A 6,174-nucleotide genomic window follows, 5' to 3' on the forward strand; every position below is an offset into this window, starting at 1 on the left:
AAAAAGATCATATACCATAACCACATGGGAGTCATCCCAAGTTCACAAGAATGGTTCAACATATGCAAATCAGTCAATGTGATACACCACATAAACAAAAGACAAAAACCCACAATCATCTCAATAGATGCAGAAAAAGCATTTGACAAGATTCAATATCCATTCATGATAAAAACTCTCACCAAAGTGGGTATAGAGGGAACATATCTCAACATAATAAAACCTATTTATGACAGACCCACAGCCAATATAATACTCAACAGTGAAAAGCTGAAAGCCTTCCCACTAAAATCTGGAACAAAACAAGGATGACTACTCTCACCACTTCTCTTCAACACAGTATTGGAAGTCCTAGCCACAGCAATCAGACAATAAAAAGAAAAGGTATCCAAACTGGAAAAGAGGTAAAACTGTCACTCTTCGCACATGACACGATACTCTCTCTATACAAAGAACCGTAAAGTCTCCACACAAAAACTATTAGAATAAATAAATTCAGCAAGGTAGCAGGATACAAGATTAACATACAGAAATTGGTTGCATTTCTTTATGCTAACTGAAATATCAGAAAAGGAATATAAAAAACTATACCTTCCAAAATCTCACCCCCCAAAATAAAATACTTAGGAATAAACCTGACTAAGGAGATGAAAGACTTATATGCTGAGGACTATAAAACAATAAAGTAAACTGAAGATGATTCAAAGAAATGGAAAGATACCCAATGCTCTTGGAGGAATGAATATTGTTAAAATGTCCATACTACCCAAAGCAATCTACAGATTTAATGTGATCCCTATCATATTACCCATGACATTTTTCACAGAACTAGAACAAATAATCCTAAAATTTATATGGAATCATAAAAGACCCAGAATTGCCAAAGCAATGATGATGAAAAAGAACAAAGCAGGAGGCATAACCCTCCCAGAGTTCAGACAATACTACAAAGCTACAGTAATCCAAACAGCGTGGTATTGGCACAAAAACAGCCATATGGATCAATGGAACAGAGTAAAGACCCCAGAGATTAACTCATACCGCTATGGTCAATTAATCTTAGATAAAGAAAGAATATACAATGGGGAAAAGTCTTTTCAGTAGTGTTGGGAAAGTTGGACAGCCGTGTGTAAATCAGTGAAGTTAGAACACACTCACCATACACAAAAATAAACTCCAAATGGCTTAAAGACTTAGACATAAGTCTTGACACCAAAAAATTCCTAGAAGAGAATATAGGCAAAACATTCTCTGACATAAATCGTACCACTGTTTTCTTAGGTCAGTCTCCCAAGGCAACAGAAATAAAAACAAAAATAGACAAATGGGATCTAATCAAACTTACAGGCTTTTGCACAGCACAGGAAGCCATAAACAAAACGAAAAGACAACCTACAGAATGGGAGAAAATATTTGCAAATGATGCAACTGGCAAGGGCTTAATTTCCAAAATACAAACAGCTCATACAACTCAACAACAGAAAAACAACCCAATCAAAAAACGTGCAGAAGACCTAAAGAGACATTTCTCCAAAGAAATACAAATGGCCAATAGGCATGTGAAAAGATGCTCAACATTGCTAATTACTAGAGAAATGCAAATCAAAACTGCAACAAGGTACCAACTCACACTGGTTAGAATGGCCATCATTAAAAACTCTAGAAACAAATGCTGGAAAGGATGTGGAGAAAAGGGAACCCTACTACACTACTGGTGGAAATGTAAGTTGGTACAGCCACTATGGAAAACAGTATTCCATTCCTCAGAAAACTAAAAATAGAATTACCATATGATCCAACAGTCCCACTCCTGGGCATATATCCAGACAAAACTCTAATCCAAAAAGATACATGCAGCCCTATGTTCATAGCAGCACTATTCACAACAGCCAAGATATGGAAACAATCTAAATGTCCAGTGATAGATGAATGGATAAAGAAGATACGGTACATATATAGAATGGAATACTACTCAGTCATAAGAGAACGAAATAATGGCCATTTGCAGCAACGTGGATGGACCTAGAGATTATCATACTAAGTGAAGTCAGAGAAAGACAAATACCATACGATATCACTTATAATGTAGAATCTAAAATATGACAAAATGAACCTATCTACAAAACAGAAACAGACTCATGGACATAGAGAACAGACTTGGGGTTGCCAAGGGGGAGGGGGTTGGGGGAGGGACAGCAGGAGGCTGGGGTTAGCAGGTGTAAGCTATTACATGTGGAATGGATAAACAACAACGTCCTACCATACAGCACAGAGAACTATATGCAGTATCCTATGATAAACCATAATGGAAAAGAATATAAAAAAGAATGTAGGGCTTCCCTGGTGGTGCAGTGGTTGAGAGTCCGCCTACCGATGCGGGGACACGGGTTTGTGCCCCGGTCCGGGAAGATCCCACATGCCGAGGAGCAGCTGGGCCCATGAGCCATGGCCACTGAGCCTGCGCGTCCGGAGCCTGTGCTCCACAACAGGAGAGGCCACAACAGTGAGGGGCCCGCGTACTGAAAAAAAAAAAAAAAAAGGATGTGTGTATATATGTATGTATAACTGAATCACTTTGCTGTACAGCAGAAATTAACACAACACTGTAATTCAACTATACTTCAGTTAAAAAACCAAAGAACTCAATTACTTCTGTAAAAAAGGGGCAATAGCCTCACCAAGTCAGTGCTTAATATACTACTGACGGGATATAAGATGATTTTAGTGGCATGGGGGTGTATCAGGATATATGAGGTTATGCTGACTTGGCTAAGCTGCAGTAACAAATTTCCCCCAAATGTTTGGTTTCAACAAAGGTTTAGTTGCTTGTGATACTGTGAATATTTTCATTTTAACAGTTTAGTGTGTATTAAAACCACTAGCTTTTCATTTATAGTAGTGAAGTAATGTAAACATTTCTTTTTAGTTAAGTTCCTGGATAGGGTCCTGGAATGGAAAAAGGACACTAGGTAATGACTAAGGAAATATGAATAAACTGTGGACTTTAGTTAATAATAATGTGTCTACTGGCCCATTAATTTTGACAAATGTACCATACTAATGCAAGGTGTTAATAACAGGGAAGCTTGGCAGGAAAGGTAGTACGGGAACTCTCTACCATCTATCTCCTCACTTTTACTATAAATCTAAAACTTATAGACAGTCTTCAATAAGGGGTGCTGGGAAAACTGGACAGCTGCATGTAAAAGAATGAAATTAGAACATTTTTGTGTGTATGGTTTTAGAAAAACTCTAATGGATTAAAGACCTAAACGTTAAGACCTGAAACCATGAAACTCCTAGAAGAAAACACAGGCAGAACACACTTTGACATAAATCGTGCAATATTTTTTGGAGCTATCTCCTAAGGCAAAGGAAACAAAAGCAAAAATAAACAAATGGGACCCAGTTAAACTTAAAAGCTTTTGCACAGCAAAGGAAACCATAGACAAAACAACAAAAAGACAACCTACTGAATGGGAGAAAGTATTTGCAAGTGGTATGACCAATAAGGGGTTAATATCCAAAATGTATAAAAAGCTCATACAACTCAACATCAAAAAAATAATCTGATTAAAAAATGGTCACAAAACCTAAATAGACATTTTTCCAAAGAAGATAGATAGTTAACAGGCACATGAAGAGATGCTCAACATCATTAGTCATCAGAGAAATGCAAATCAAAACCACAATGAAATATCACCTCACACCTGTCAGAATGGCTGTCATCACCACAAATAACAAATGTTGGTGAGAACATGGAGAAAACGGAACCCTTGTGCACTGTTGGTGGGAATGTATACTGGGGAAGCCACTATGGAAGACAGTATGGTGTTTACTCAAAAGACTAAAAGTAGAACTACCATATGATCCAGCAATTCTCCTCCTGGGAATATATCTGAAGAAAATGAAAACACTAATTTGAAAAGATACATGCACCCCAATGTTCACAGCAGCATTATTCATAATAGCCAAGATGTGGAAACAACCTAAGTAATCCATCAATAGATGAATGGATAAAGAAGATGTGGTATATATATATATATACACAATGGAATCCTACTCAGCCATAAAAGATAATGAAATTTTGCCATTTGCAACAAGGATGCACTTGGATGCTGATTCACTTTGTTATAAAGCAGAAACTAACACACCATTGTAAAGCAATTATACTCCAATAAAGATGTTAAAAAAAAAAAGATGCACTTGGAGGGTATCGTGCTTAGTGAAATAAGTCAGAGAAAGGCAAATGCTGTATATCACATATGTGGAATCTAAAAAACTAGTGAATATAACAAAAAACAACATACTCTCATATGTAGAGAACAAATTAGTGGTTACCAGTGGGAGGGAGAAGGGGGGAGGGGCTAGGGTAGGGAATTAAGAGGTATAAACTACTATGTATGAAATAAATAAGCTACAAGGATATATTGTACAGCACAGGGAATATAGCCAATATTTTATAAATGGAGTATAACCTTTAAAAATTGTGTATCATTGTGTTGTACACCTAAAACATACATTATACATCAACTATACCTGTTAATAAAAAGACATGAGAAAAAATTCTAAAAAATAAAGTCTTTTTAATTAAAAGAGGATTTAAAGAAAAATATTAAGTACTAGCTTTCTCCTCAGCTGACATGTGGATATGGCAAACACTGTAAGATGCTAAGTGACTGAAGCTGGGAAAAATGTGGTCATGGATCTCATGTCATCCATACCAGGGACCTCACTGTTACTCTTCACAAAGCCCAAGGGGCAGGCAGGACTGCAACTACAGTCCCTGACTGACACACGAGGACACAGACCTTGGAACTTGGAATCAGGTGGGAACAAGCTGGATGGACAAGATGGCCCTGGTCTCAAGTCTCCTTCAGTGGAAGCAGTGGTGCCTTGCGGGGGCAGAGTGGTGAGAGGCCTACATCCAGCGCTCAGGAACCCTAGCACATACCCAGACCAAGGAAAGTACCCCGAAAAGTGCCTCCTTTAAAATAGAGAACTTTATTTTGGTTGCTGAGATTTTCATAAGCACTTGGTTCACAGAAAAGTCATTCATTACAAAATAATAAAAGGCAGCATTTAGTACAGCAACTCACACTGGGGCCACAGGTAAGTGCAAAGGACAGCGCTGGGGATGGGAGGGGCCCACGCTCTTGTGCCCGAAGTCCTCAGGGGGTAGCCAGTGCTCCTGGCTCCCTCTAGCCCAACCTACTCCACCCGGGAGAGCAGCACCGGGGGCCTGGCAGAACCAGCCTGGGAAGCCATCTGTGAGGTGCACGACAGTGACCCTACCAGGCTGGTGAGGCCCCACATGAAGGGCCGGGTGGGCGGGGGACTGTTCAGGCTGAACCAGGCCTGCATCGGCCCCCTTCCTAGAGCAGTGGGTCTGAGCCTACCTGGCTCTGGAACCTTAACACATTCACAGTTGGGTTCAGCACAGCCCTTTGGGAGCCAGCCTTCCTCTCCTCACTCAGGCTGCTAACCCTACCCCTGGGATGGGGACTGGGGACACATGTGGTGACCCTAATGGAGCTAGCTTACAGGCAGGTCAGTGGGACAGGGATATGCCCGGGTAACTCCTAAGCTAGGCAGAATATACCCTGTGGGGGCAGAGAAAGGGCAGAGGAGGCTCAGAGAGGGCAGAGCACGGCCATCCGGGTGGCAGTGTCGAGCCTGGAAGAATGGGTGGGACCTAGGCATGTGTAGCTGGCGAGGAGGGTACACCCAGAAGAGGGGAAAGCGTGAGCCAAGGCACAGAGTGGGAAACCTTGGTAGGGTCAGTAAAGGCAGGAGGTCATTCATGAGAATGTGGACACAGACGAGGGCCCTAGGCACCTCGGTCTCTGCCAGTCTTGCACCCAGGAGGGGCACCTGGTTTGGGTGTGCTTGTGGGATTCAATCCTCTCTGTGCAGCAAGCGCTGAACCAATGTCCTCCTGAATCTGGGAGCAACCTGAAGGTAGAGCAGTCAGGTGCATCTCTGCACCATCCAGCCCAGCACGCACCTGCACACCTAAGCCACTTGAAAGAAGCCTTCTCCACACGCCCCCTCCTGTTTTCAGCATGTCCCTGTCATTCCTGGGGCAGCCTTTCAAGAGGGGCTCCTTATCCCAAGCCCCTTCCTCCCTCACAGGTCCATGTCCAAGAGAACTGTGTCCTTAAGAAAACCAAA

Source organism: Phocoena phocoena, chromosome 6 (genome assembly GCF_963924675.1).
Source record: "Phocoena phocoena chromosome 6, mPhoPho1.1, whole genome shotgun sequence".
In the NCBI taxonomy this organism is placed as follows: Eukaryota; Metazoa; Chordata; class Mammalia; order Artiodactyla; family Phocoenidae; genus Phocoena; species Phocoena phocoena.